Below are 14703 nucleotides of genomic sequence, written 5' to 3' on the forward strand. Positions count from 1 at the left end.
GTTCGATCCCCGGCCAGGTCAAGACTCTAAAAATGGGACCCAGTGCCTCCCTGCTTGACACTCAGCATCAAGGGTTGGATTGGGGGTAAGTCCCTGCGACATACTAGCGTCATGTCCAGGGGGTGTACTTGTACATCAAGCTGCCTCACGATACAGAAACAGGAGATAGGCTCCTGCCCCTATGGGCCTAATGGCTCGGCAAGGCTACTACTTACTTACTAAGTAAGAGGGTTTAAATGAGTCTTTGAGGCTGATGATGCTTTGTCCTCCACCTGTAAGGTTAATTTGGTTTAAGGGGTGCAGTAGTTGCTTCAACACTTAACAATTTTACTAAACACTACCTTCACTGTGTGTGTGTGTGTGTGTGTGTGTGTGTGTGTGTGTGTGTGTGTGTGTGTGTGTGTGTGTGTGTGTGTGTGCAGCTTTGGAGGCATTTATACAAGGGATTATTTGGTGTAAATACTAATTACAGAGGCTGCCTTCCCCACTGCCGCTGGCTATACTACTACTCACACCTGATTAATCTGCAGCGGTGGGAAGTCTTGGCAGAATGCTGCAAAGTTTGAAATAGTTGCGCTGCGTTCTCAGAACCGGCACCACCAGGGCCGACGTGTATCGATTGTTTGTGATGGAGAGTTAATTTAGAAAGGTTGGAGCCGTGTTCGTGTTGGCATGAGCCATGCTGCAGGGAGCTCTGCTCGTTGTATTTGTCTAACAGGCTATACTCAGGCTGGATTTGGCTATTATTCTTCATTAAAAAAAAGGAAAACTGCAGTTTTTTGATGTATGTTGATGTGGACAGGACAGGTAGTCAGAAAAAGAAAGAATACAATTGAAGCGATCATTCGGGATTCAGTCACGGTGAAGGCTGCTGTCACTTATTTTGGGTCATCAGTACAGTACATTTCAAAGGCAGTCTTTCAAACTGGTGTCAGCCTGTCAGGCGCTCCGTCGGTGTGTGAATCGGTCAAATGTTAAATGGAGCATTTATATAGCGCTTTTAACCAAAGAACTTTACATATATTGTGCATTACATTCACCCATCCACGCGCTGCACATACACCGATGGCGGAGGAAAACATGCAAGACATCAACCTGCAATAATATAGGTGCAGAGTCTTGCTCAAGGATACATCTTCGACGCTATAACTCTGAGGGAGCCCGCGGGATCGAACCGGCTGTTCTACCGGCCACTCTACCTCTGGACCGATGCCGTACCTTTTAATGCGCTTTGCATAAAGGCGGACTATGTGTGTGCTTCCTCATGTTTATAGTAAATGTTTCAAAGCTCATTGACTATCAAACTGCAGCGTGTGGCCTTGCTACTGTATGCCTTCTCTGTTGACACTGATGCGCTCGCTTGTTTCTAAGACCACTTCTGTTGAGATGTCTGTTCTCAGGAGAGGTCTTATAATAAAATGTGTTTCTTCACTAGTTCAATCCAGAAGAACACAGTTTGCTGGCCACTGCTACAGAGCTGACATTGAGGTTATATCTTCGCTTCTTCTCTGGAGTCCTGCCTCAAAGCAGACCGTACTCCGTACCACTCCACTCCGTAGTCTCGCTGTCACCAGTCCTACTGGCTTTTAATTACACAGGACCCCTGCTTGGTCCTTAGGCTATTATATTGTGAAACGCCTTTGTCTTGGTCACGATGTGACATTAGGAAAGGGTAGAGAAAAAAATGCAATTAACCATGAAAAGAAAAGAAAAACATTTCAGATGCTTTCTACAAAATAGGAAAAGAAAATATGAAAAGAGTCAATGTTCTGACATGCCATAAGTCCTATAGACCCATCTTAACTAAATATCTTATCTTATAAAATAGTAACACGTTATGAGCTATTTTTGCCGAAAAGCCGCTGTAGTGAAGCTATGGTTGATGCATGCTGGGCAAGACCTACAGTGTACAGGGTATCTTTTTGGGGGGCGGAAGTTGCAGGTTTTTGGCGTTGGTTCAGCTCAAGGAAATTACCTTGACGCTTTACGTCAGTTTATATTCTCCGTGAATGAAGCAATTGTTGTGATTGGTCGAAAAAATATCGTATCCGGGGGAAATACATCTGACGGACACTTCCGCCGATGCCGTCTCTGCATATTAGGTTCTGACCAGGCTTTTCTGTTGGCAGATGAGTAAGGCTGGGACCGAGGCTATAGGGCTCATGTGGTAAAATCCTGTCTTGGGCCACAAGGGGTCTGTACAAGAATTAAGTATTTTATACGCCTTCGCCAGAGCCAAAACTTGGGTTCATGCTCAACACAATAAATTATTCAGGTTCAGGTGATGTGGTGTCTGTGGGGAGGGAGGAGTAGTTCTACTTGTACTGTAAGTGAAAACTCTGGGACCGCTGAAGCAGAGTTGCAGAGTCTTAACCTTCAACAATCCACCACCAAATGGCAAAGATTTCAGCAGAGCCAGATCCCAGGCCCGGCATTTAAGGGTTCAAGCTCTATATTATAGGCACAGCAGAGTAGACTACAGATTTTTATCATCATACTTGGCTGCACAGAGTCTTTCATTTTCACAGACACAGTAAAAAGTGATTGCACGCTGGTGCGTTTTTTCGCTGCGTTTTGCGGAACCGATTAGTAAGTAAGCTATCAGTGGTAGTAGTAAGCTATCACTATAGCTGTCAGCCTGTCACCGACACCCTAGCCTCGGTATACCCAGGCTTTTATTTTCGTTCGCGTTCGGCTCAGCGTGACATATTTCCTGGTCTAGGAGAGTATAGGAGTGGGAGTGATCGAACTACAGAGCAGATGAGGGGAGGGGCGGAGTGGGGGCTCAGATCGGTGAACCAATATGCTCCTCGTCTCCCCAAATGATGAGTGCAACTGGCTACGCAACCCTGGCCGCCAGCGGCGCTGTTGCGCAGTTGCAATGGAGGACAGATCCATCATCCAAGTTGGATGACAGATTCCGAGACAGAGTGGAAACTACAGAAGTCCTGGTTATGAACGCATTGCGGACCGTAATCGGTGGGGCAGTCGGGTAAGCTTAGATTTTGCATTTGTACATGTTCAGAGTGTCTATGGAGGCAGGGGATTTCAGGCTCAAAACCGTGGGCAATGAATCTCTTTAGACTCTCGTAGATTGAAAATGTCAGAATCGATAAATACATCTATGAGAGTAAAAATGTTAGGCTACAAACACCTTAAGGTATAGCTTTTTGTTTTAACTAGAGCGGTGCCCATTGGCTGGTTTGTGCTGGTTCTGGACAACTGGCTATCCGACAGACTCAACACCGGGCACTACATGTACTCCCTGTGGGGGGGGGGGGGGAACGTGTGTGTAGAATTTGAAGTCGGTGGGGCAAACGGTTTCCGAGTTAACGTGGATTACAGAGTGCATATTGGAAGGGAGCAGGTGTGTTTGCCTCAAATACTTATTAAGTTCTTCCTTTCACTTCACATGTGCTGTGTTACTGTGTAAACATTGGGATGAAAGATAACCAGCCGGTCATATAGTCTACCAGAACAGATCAAATAAGTTTCTCTAACTCCCAAAAGTGAGGAACTTTTCTCATCTGTCGAGAAATCCTATTAAGGATTCTCAAGAGGCATCGCCCCTCAGTTACTTCATGGATGAGATTTGCTTGCCGCTGATAACAGCCCCAGTATTTTTCGTGTGATTTATTTGGTTATATATATATATATTTTTTAAATAGTAAATAGTTTTATCAGTGCCGAGCAAACCTCAGCGAGTGGGAGGACGTTGTAAGTCTAACCGTGACTGTCTGCACTCCCCCCCCCTCCCCCCGGTGTGCATGTTGGCTGTGTCCTTTTGCATAGAGAACGGGGAAGGGACTTGCTAAGCTTGTTTACTGTTGGTGGATGATCAATGATGACCGGGCTCATCGGAGAATCCCACGAGGAGGCTGGAGCCCGGGCCACTATAGGTCTAGGCTACACCCGTCTCATTCAGTCGTCTCATTCTGTGTATTAGCATTCACACGGGCACCTGCACACACACACACACACACACACACACACACACACACACACACACACACGCAAAGACTCACGACACGCAGAAAAAGCTCAGAAACACAGTGTTGGGTTTATACTATAGGCTACCTAGGCTGTATATATACATAAACACATGCATGAATTCATAAGGCAAAATGCCTTATTTTTGACAGTCAGTCAGGAACACATAACTGGTCTTGCATTTATACAGTGCTTTCCTTGCTTCGCCACTCGCAATGCTTTACAAATGTATGACTCACTTTCACCAATTCACACATTGACAGCGAAGCTATCCAAGGACAATTCGATATTAAATACGGTAGTCATGCTGTGCTGTAAATACACATAGCGTATATAGAGAGGGATAGGAATTATCAATTCATTGGAATTTGAGTGATTTGAAATACGAAAATTACTGGCCTTCAGAGGAGCAGTATGAATACCATTCATCAAAATGTGGTGTTAAAACACTTCTGATGCCCAGAACGTCCTCACACGTCTTACCAAATAAAACCATGGGGTGCCTGGGATGTGTGGAGACTGGAGAGTGTACGTCCCTTGGTCTTTTTTTATCTATATAAAATGGGATCGCTAAAATAAACGGCTGTTGCTTGGCAGAGCCTTGCTCAGACCCTCCCGACCTGTTTGCGTGCGCACCCATTACTTCCTTGTTTTACGGCCCGACAGAACCCCCTATTTTCTCTGAATCTACACTGCTTCCACGCAGATTTATCAGAACTCCAATGATCTGTTCTAATTTCTGATTTCATCATGCATCTCGGTTACAGTATTAACGCTTCTAACGAGGGATGATACTTACTAGTGGGCAGTAGTAATGGAAGATTTCGCTTTACAGTTTTTGGGGGAAAGGGAAGGTGGGCGTTTTCAGAACATAATCTCCCTCACCTGCTTGGCACTATAGGGCCTTTATTGTGAAAGATTCGGCGGCACGAGAAACGTTTAAGACCAGACTGCTGCCAGAAGAATTTCCCCTTAACAATCCCAGTGTGTAATACAGTTGAAGCAGCTGGAATTGCACTCTCTTACACCTCTTACATCTGTCTCCTTCAGTCCTTCCATCTGATTCAGCTAAACAAAAGGCCTCGTTGCCTTCTTTCAAACGGCAGAGAATTTGGACATAATTATCGATTTGTGGCACTTAGAGTAATGTATTTCTGTAATGTAATCTGTCATTGTCATCAATTCCTTTGTATAATTCAGTAAATCTGCCCCGTGGAGTTTTCAAACACTAGTATAGGCAAACAGAAATGCCCCAAAAATACGATTAAATCATTATTCACAATTATTTGCATGACAATTAATCGTCGACAAAAGTCGTCGTGATCGTGACAGCCACCAACTGTGATGAAAGACCTGAGGACGCAAAGGAAAGAAACAATTAAATAACCCGGGACGCTGGAGGAAAACCCTTCATGAGAGACTGTTTTAGAGCTGACTAATGAACGATTACAGTATAACTAATGAGAAGAATGAATACGTAAAAGCCAGGGAAGGAAGGAGGAAGGGAATTATTCACCAGAATAGGAGATCGAGGGGGGATGCCCTTTGGATACGAAACCATATGAAAAAAAAGGTGCTTTGTGGGCGCGTTTGCTCGCATGCGTCTGTACCCTTTGTGTTTGCATCTGTGCTTCTCCGTTGTGCTGCACTATTTCCGCCCACCGTTCTTGTGCTTATGTACCGTTCATGCCACGGTAAAGGGCCTGCCACTGGCTTTGTAATGTAACGAAAATAATGTGGAGTTTAATATTTAATTGTGTGAGCTCCTGTTTGGTTGAGCTGTGGGATATTTTAAGAAACCGACGGCTCTAACAAGGGCTCTTTGGCCTGCCATATAGACGGCTTTGATGGGATTTTGTGTAAAAGGGAGAGATCCGGACGTGGTTGGTTATAGCATTGTTCCATGCTGACAGTCACACACACACCTACACAAAGACGGGAGAATGGTGAGGTTCAGGCTGAGCTGCCCCCCAGCCTCGACCCCATCCCATCCCACATAGCATCCCACAGCACAGGCAGCCGAAATACTCCAACAGCTTGAAAGGACATGAGGCTCCCATTTATCATGAGCTGGTTTTTTGACAGATTTGTATGTATTTATTTTAGTCATGCATTTACAGACCACCTGGCTTCCCATTGTTTATAGTCCACTGGTGAAACTGGCATAGATAATAAATTAGGGCTCTCTGCGAGTATAGTCACAAATTGAGGGCATAATAAATGCTAAACAGTGCATTTATATAGCGCTTTTATCCAACGCGCATGGACTGTGCAGTACATTCACCCATTCACACACAACATTCACACACCGATGGCAGAGGAAACCATGCAAAGGCACCAGGTTGGTGTGCAATTAGAGCTTCAGAGGCCCAATTCCAATCCGCTCCCTTGCTGACTCAATGAGCCCTCACTGACTTAGGTGCGCATTCATGTGAAGTCTGCGAGGGCTTATGAGGGCTGTCCCATTTGAAATGGTTAAGTCAGTGAGGGCTCAGCCACCGTCCCTTGGCCTTTATGCACCCTTTGCCAAAGACAGACATCGATGCTGATTTTGGCTGACTTTGACAAAGGAATTTACCCACAGTTCATATAGCGTTACCGGGGGAATGAGAGGAATCCTCCCAACGTCAGTCATTTAAGTATATGCAAATTAGTTATGAATCGTGGCTAGAATGTCAACAAACAATAGTGCTTTCTCACTGTTCTCAAAGGGAGACGGAATGGAAGGATATAGGCTATATATTTATAACAAGTAAGACGTGCGAACGCGGGAAGCGAACGCAGCTCGTTAATTGCAATAACAATTCTCCTATTTTTTATTGTTTTGGTTTTTTTTAAGATATTTTTTTTAAATTAAGGTTACGTTTTTTAAAGTTATTTGTAGTGTGTATGTGTGCATGCGTAAAGTTTTCTTTACGTTTTTGTTAAAGTTACGTTTTTTTGTGTGTGTGTGTGTGTGTGCGTGCGTGCGTGCGTGTGTGTGTTTTTTGTGTGTGATACAGCTGCGCCCTCTGGTTGCGGGCGGGTGGTATTACAGCGTGACACACAGACAGACTCACACACAGACAGACATGTTCTGCTAAGTCTCATAGTTAGTGCTCACTGCGTTCGCAATAATAATAATAATTGTAGGGCCAATATGCCTTCCCCGCCAATCTCCTCCAATCTCCAATCCCCCCACCCCCTCTCCCCCCGGAACAGAGAGAGCGATTTTGTTTTAATAGTGTAGTGTCAGGCACCTAAAGCGTGTTTGAAAACAGACACCATGCCCAGACTCGTTCTGCCATCGATGAAGACAAGGTGGAGGGCAATAAAAGAGCTCTGGAGCTGGAAACAAGTTTTTGCTCTGAGGTCATTGTTGCTGGTGCCTGCATGCCTTCCTGCACCATAAGTCATAGATAGAAGAATAGCATGGTGTCCGAGGACCTTCTGCCAGAAGACAGTGGTTGGTCTTCTGAGAGCCCAAGAGCATGTGGACTTCAGGGAAACGTGGTTCCCACATTATTAACCCATTTTGGACTGAAGTCGATTAAAAAAAAGGTTTCTAAATCCTAATTTGTTTCTGAAAAACCCATGTTTCTATCTTCTGTCAGTGGTGCTCAACCTTTTTCATGGACCCCCAGAATTATCTGTATTTGGCCGCAGACCCCCATCTGAAAATATGTTGCTCCAGGAGGGACCCCCCAGAAGCCAATATTTTAGTTAAAAATGTTCGCTCTGAAATATAATATTCAAAGATTTGTGCTACATTTTCGCGATTTTTCAAAAATAGCAGACCTACAAGCTCATAGCGCGCTATTTTTCTATAGCTAAAGCATAATATAATGCTAACACCAAAAATGTGTTATTAAGGAATTCTTTACTCCTTTCGTTGTGTAATTATGTGAGGTAAATCAATGGCAAACTAGAAAAATGGTCTCCGCTATACGCTAGGCCAGGTAGTAGAAGCATTTACTATGAAAACGTGCATTTCCCGTCAGCCAGTCCGTCCGCCCGTTCGTCACCCAGGAGCCAAGGGGCCCTTGGGAATGTCAATATATGGCCATATAGCGCCTCCTGGTCACGCCTCGTAACATCATGCCTCCATACTGTATATGGCCACGCCTTGTGACCCTTTTAGCGAGGTCGCCTCTCGCCCTCAGGGTGTCTTACTGGTAATATAATAATACAATTATAGTTTTCAAATTAATGTAGTGGAGTAAATGTGCAACATTTGCCTCTGAGATGCAGTGGGAAAGTATTGAAGTATACGGCACTTGACTAAATGGACTTACTTACTTAGTTACCGTACTTACTTACTTTGCAGGCAGGTGTTTTAAGTCCTTTCGTGATGTGGTTGTGCTTGCAGTGCATGTACCTGGCAACACGCCCAGACGGCTGCAGTCAGTGCCTTTAAGTCTAGTGGTGACAGCTCAGTCTTGGGGGGGCTGTCTGTCTCCTCCAGGAACAACTGTTGTCGGTTGCTGTTATTACTCGCTGCCAGCTGATAGTAGCAAGCGTGAATCCCCCGAAAACTGATTTTTGGACACGATCACGCTGCAGACGAGGGTTATTTTATTTATTACCTATACAGCTCGCACATTGGTCTCTCACCTTAGAAAACCCTAAGCGACGCTCCTTTCACTCCACCATGCAGAAGCTCACTGGTGCAAGAGTATACCATGACTAAAATAATGTCTCCCAATATAGCTGGTGAAGCAAATATCCTGGAAATGAAACAATCAATATTCCAGTTGAGCATGACGTTCTTGTTGCCGGTGTGCTCACTACACTGTTTGGACCAACGTGGACCAATCAAGCAATTAACCCATTCTGACCTGAGATCAGATTCATACGATGTTTCCACTGGACACACACTGGTCTGATTAACCCATTCTGACCTGAGATCAGATTCTAAAAAATGTCAGTCGTTCTTCGATTTTTCAAAAATAGCAGACCTACAAGCTCGTAGCGCGCCACTCGGTGGCGCGCTATGAGCTTGTAGATCTGCTATTTTTCAATAGCTAAAGCATAACATAGTGCTAACACCAATTAATGGGTGCCCGCCCAGAATGGGTTAAAATTGGTGGAAGAGTACGTGCAACGGAAAGGAAACGAGCCTCTTTGAACGTACTCTGATGCTATACAGTATATCAAGCCCCCCCCCCCCAAAAAAAAAAAAACTTATTTTGGGCAGTGACTAATTGGGATACTGTATGGTAATGCATTCTGGATGCCAAAGTATAATGAGATTATGGGCCTATAGCTGTTTTTTCGATTGGGTTTGTTGTCTGTTGTTTTTTAGCTCATTCCGGTCGTGTGTAGCATATCAAACGAGACGAGCACATTTTTTGGGGTCTCGATTCCTCCAATTAACCTCCGGGGCCAATCCTAATAATGGGAGCTGTCCAGGACCGAGACAACCCACTCTAAACGTCTGGAAAGATAAGAGTGCATTTAAATGAAGCTGCATATTTGCATAACAACAAAACTGATAATGTACTGTTTTTGTTTTGTGTTTCCGGTGCGGGGGTGTGATGATGATGATGATGATGATGGACAGCTGTGGTAATTATGTTCTGCTTGAGGAATGATGATTAGGGACAAAGTAAAGTTAACTTGAACTTGAACAAAGTTAGCGTTTGATGTGCCAGACTGCTGCAGCCAGCTACAGTGCGTCGTAGGGTCATAGGCTTAGCATAATATACCATGTATTTAGACAGCTCATCCTTAAACTATCCTCAGGCTGCAAGAGAATGACCCTTCGCTGCTACTAACTGCCTATCAACGCCTCTTTTTTTAAGATATTTTTGGGGGCTTTTATGCCTTTATTTGACAGGCGACAGTAAGTAGACTGCAGGAAAGACGGGAGAGAGATGGGGGGGGGGGGGAGGACACACAGCAAAGTTCGTCAGGATCGGGACTCGAACCTGCGACACACCGTAAAGCTGGCTTACCAGCAGTGGTGGAAAAACTACTCAATTGTTTTACTTAAGTAAAAGTACCAATACTGCAATTTAGAACTACTTTGTTACAAGTAAAAGTACGGAATTGAAAATGTACTTGAGTAAAAGTACAAAAGTGTAGTCGATTGCGACAATGCGTGAGCTTGTAGACCGGCTATTTTCAAATTGCCAAAATGTATAGCGTTGAAGTGGTTAATGTATGTTTTCTAATCAAAATCTAAAATCTAACTAAAATTTTCAAATAATTGTAGTGGAGTAAAAATAAAAAAAGTAGAAGTAGTAGAAGTAAAAGTAGAAGTAAAAGCACTGGAAATTGGAAATACTCAAGTAAAGTACAAATACCTCAAAATTGTACTTACGGTAAGTACAGTACTTACCGGTAGTTACTTTCCACCACTGCTTATCAGCCAAGGTGCCAGCCACGGCCCAGACATTTGCCTGCTCTTTATACTGATTACCTCCACCCCGTCAGCCAGTTGATCTCAAAACCTCTTTTTGGCGTCGACTTTTATAAAAAAAAAAGAGAAAACAAACAAACAAACAAAAGAAAACAGTTTAATTCATTAGGGTTATTATCATGATATTTCAAACAATGATGGATTTGGGCCCTTTGTGTTTATTATTTCCAGCACAGCCAGGTTGGCAGTGGTTCATTCGGAACATATCAACATGTCAGAGAGGAAAGGAGGAAGAATGTTGAGAGGCGCTAGCTGCTGTCTTCCTGGAAGGCACCGTGTTTTTCTTACCAGTATTATTAGATACAGTGTCCCGGCCAATAATAGCCCTCCGGGGCTCCTGTCCTGTCAGCAGCAAAACTCCACACATTATGTTTACTTTGAACCTGGTTGCTTTACAACCGTAGGTCGTGATCCAAAGCCTGGCCACAAAACAAGAAGTATCGTCACAAGTCTGGCTCTCAGAAGAAAGATACTGTATGGTCCATGGCATGGAACAAAAGGCAACGACTTTAGTATGCTTCTAAAGCAGTGTTTTTCAACACATTTCATATCAGGTGCCATTATGTATTCAGCATTTTGAGCCACGGACCACCATTTGATGAGATTTAGCCTCTCAGACCCAAAACTAAATTATTTTTTGTTGTCGTCGGATAAGATTTAGGCAATTCCATGCTTTTGGCAAATGTTGATTAAAATAACAATTATTCTACATTCTCTAATTGTGTAGACTTCTTATACATTAAGTACATATGTTTAACAATAATTAAATTTTAGGCTCTCAAGAGTTAAAGATCTATAGGTATATTTGGTTAACGACTCCATCTTTTCAAGATTCAAGATTCAAGATTGATTTATTTGCAGCAACATGGGTCGCGTCACCACAAACTTCTCTTTACATCAGAGAAAAAAAGAAGAAAGATAGGGGTGGGGGGGGGGGGGGAAGCATAGTATGGGTTTTGCGGCCTAATGTCATATTTGCATATTTGAAGCATTCCAGTGATTTACACACAAAAGCAATTATGTCTCAAGGGTCCTCACCTGGTTTGAACCCAAGCTCTCAGATATTTTCTTAAAATTAAGAGGCCATGTTAATTTTTACCAGACCTCCAGCTAAATTCAATTATTCCAGATTTCACACTGTCACAGGATCACTCCATGCACACAAAGAAAGCTTGGATAACTTTGATACCGTTGTGTCCCATGTGTGTGTGTGTTGTAACACTGCCCCCTTTTGGTGAAGCAATCCACTTTAGTCAATATGTAAGCTGTGCTTTTCTGTACTTTTCTGTTATCCAAGTGGATTCGATTGACACGTTTCTGCACAGAATCCCCACTGATTCTGGGGTGAAGACTAAACAAAAAATATGTTCTGGCCGTTTGTTGAATATTCTCTCTCCAGGCAGGCAGAAGAATGGAAACCCGCAGGGAGGAAGTTTATTTTTCTCCCCTTATTGTTCTTCCCGTTAGAACACCATCTGTTGTTGCCTAAATCAGAGGTTATATAAACTAAAGCACACAGCTTATATCCTTATGGGATCTCTTTGTTTGTTTGTTTCCTTGCTTGTTTGTTTGTTTCTTTTATTATTATTCTCCTTTTGAATTTATTGTTCTGGGAGACTTATAGACAAGGGAAGGGCATCATAATCATATATCTTCGGTGCCCATCTGATGTGGGAATATAAATATACATGTGAAATATGATCATAATAGCGCAGCAGACATGACAGAAATGAAAGTTTCAGAGCCCTGTGCAAATTAACCAGGCCCTGCGGCGTTGCTATAGATTCATGAATTGAATGGTTCTAATATCTTCCCGTGAAATTTTGGCATTTGCCTTGATATTGCACAGTGCTTTATAGCAGCTTTCTGTATCTCATGCCATTTATATATATTTTTTGATGTAATGCCTTTCTTGTTTTAGCTTTAATGGCCCGTGCAAATATGTAATTGCTGACATATCTCCTCTGCTTGCCAGTTGCCACCATTACCCGTTCCTAATGCAAAGGTGGTCATGGCCCATTTGATATAAGCGGATGGTTGGGATAAAGCCACTCATTTGTGAGTCACTTTAAAATGTATACACAGAGCCATTGACACTTTAAAGTTCGGGATTGATCAGTCCCGCGAGTGCAATGCATTTTTTTTTCTTATGACAGCACCGCTCATATACAGCATGATGCATTTTGTGACCTTTATACAAAAAACAACAATGAACATTACAAGACAATTACTCATACAAAGAAAACAAAACAACAACGACCAAAAAAAGAACAGCATTACTCCTCTTCAGCTTCATCCATTCAATGTGACAAATTATTGTTCTTAATATATCTTGTAAAACGGCCCCACACCTCCTGAAAAATGTTGTCCTTAAGAATGTAATCTTTTCCAAAGGTAAACATAAAGACAATTCCCTGAACCACTGTGTAATACTTGGTTTGTCTGGCCTCTTCCAGCACAACGCTATCACTCTCTTAGTCTCTTGTAGCTTGTAAATATCTATAAACATTTGTTAATTACGCTTTATCTTGTGTCCCTCTGGATATAGACCGAGCAGGAAGAACTTTGGTTCTGGTACAATAAATGTATTGATAAAATCTTCTGTATATTTCCTGCCCGACCTTCCCCCAAAACTCCATACATTTTGGACAGGACCATAGACTAGACAGTGGAACAATGTGCCTCTATCTTCACCACATCTGGTGCATACTGTACATCCGGAATATTACAATTATACTTATTAAGTTTAACTGGTGTGATGTACACTCTCATAAGCCAATTGCATTGTAGAAGTTTTAGACGAGTATTCCCAGTCTGGGATTGAAAATTGCAACCTTTCTAGTTATTATTATTATTACTCACAATCAAGGGTTGGATTGGGGGGTAAGTCCCTGCAACTCATCAAATCAAACTGTATTTGTGTGCACATTTACTACAGCCAAAGCTGACCAAAGTGCTGAACAGAGTAAAACAAGACAGTAGAGCATATAGCAATATAAAACAATGAAAAGAGAGACAATAAAATATAAAACAGAGCATACAATAGCACAGAGCAGGAAGTCAATATACAGGTAAATCAGGTGTATAATAAAGGCGAGGGAGAACATAGATGAGTTTTGAGGAGGGATTTAAAAGCCCCAATTGACTCGGCAGATCTAATATGGAGGGGCAGCATGTTCCAGAGCTTATGGGGCCCGCAGGCAGCCGCAAGCCCGTGTCGTGTCCAGGGGGGTGTGCTTGTGCATCATGTCCAGGGCATGTACGTACAGTACTTGTACATCAAGCTGCCTCGACACTTAAAGGACACAGGGGATAAGGCTTGAAGTGGCTGTTGAGAGACATCCAGTTTCCTCTTTGCCGCTTTATACTGTAGCTTTATTGATCTTTGCTTAACGTTGTCGACAAAAGCGGAGGTTGAGGATTCAGTGGAGGTGGCGGTAATGATCAACAGGCCGCGGTGTTGTTGACAACAACAGCAGAGAAAAACAAGTTATTATCCGGGGATCAGCTACATGTTGCAAAGCAGGAACACTCCGGTCTGGAGCAATCAGCCCCGTGCCAGCCATTTATCTCCCAACAGTGGCACTGTTGGGAGGAAAGCAGCTCGGAATCATTTGACTTTCTGTTGAGATCACAATATACGGCATTACTCACGCTGACAACAGCGCTCTGTAAGGGAGCCGCGCTCACACGGGAATCACTGCAACATCGTGCATGTTATTTTAACTCTGAGTTGCATTAACTACCTTGATTTGGAATGATGTTGACGTACTATTTCTATGCCAGTACACTACAGTAAGCCACCTACAGTAAGACTTTGATAAATGCAAAGGTGATTTGGTGGTTCGTTTGGCAATGTTTCGGCACAGCTATGAAAAAGACAAAACAAAATATTTAATCAAATTTCATGTACTTGATTTGCGCTCGCGCGCGCGCGTGCGTGCGCACACACACACACACACACACACACACACACACACACACACACACACACACACAAACAAACACTCTCTCTCTTTCATAAACTCTCTCTCAAAAAGTGTTTGAAATAAAATGATGATTCAGTGGCCCATATGGTCACAGCGAGCTTTCTGACCAGGATAAAGGCATGATTTAATTAGGAAGCAGCTTGAAAGCTAGTGAGGCGTTGTGCTGTTTGCCTGGATTAATACACTCCTGGAAAACCAGGTGTGATGTACCTTATGGTCAGCTAATTCTCATTACTAGACCTGTACGTGCGCGTCGCAGTTGGCCACCGGCCTACTTGGGAACGATGCAACTTGGGAACCGAATGATATACGTCGTCATAG

This window comes from Protomyctophum bolini (genome assembly GCF_963924005.1).
Source record: "Protomyctophum bolini genome assembly, chromosome: 23".
Taxonomy (NCBI): domain Eukaryota; kingdom Metazoa; phylum Chordata; class Actinopteri; order Myctophiformes; family Myctophidae; genus Protomyctophum; species Protomyctophum bolini.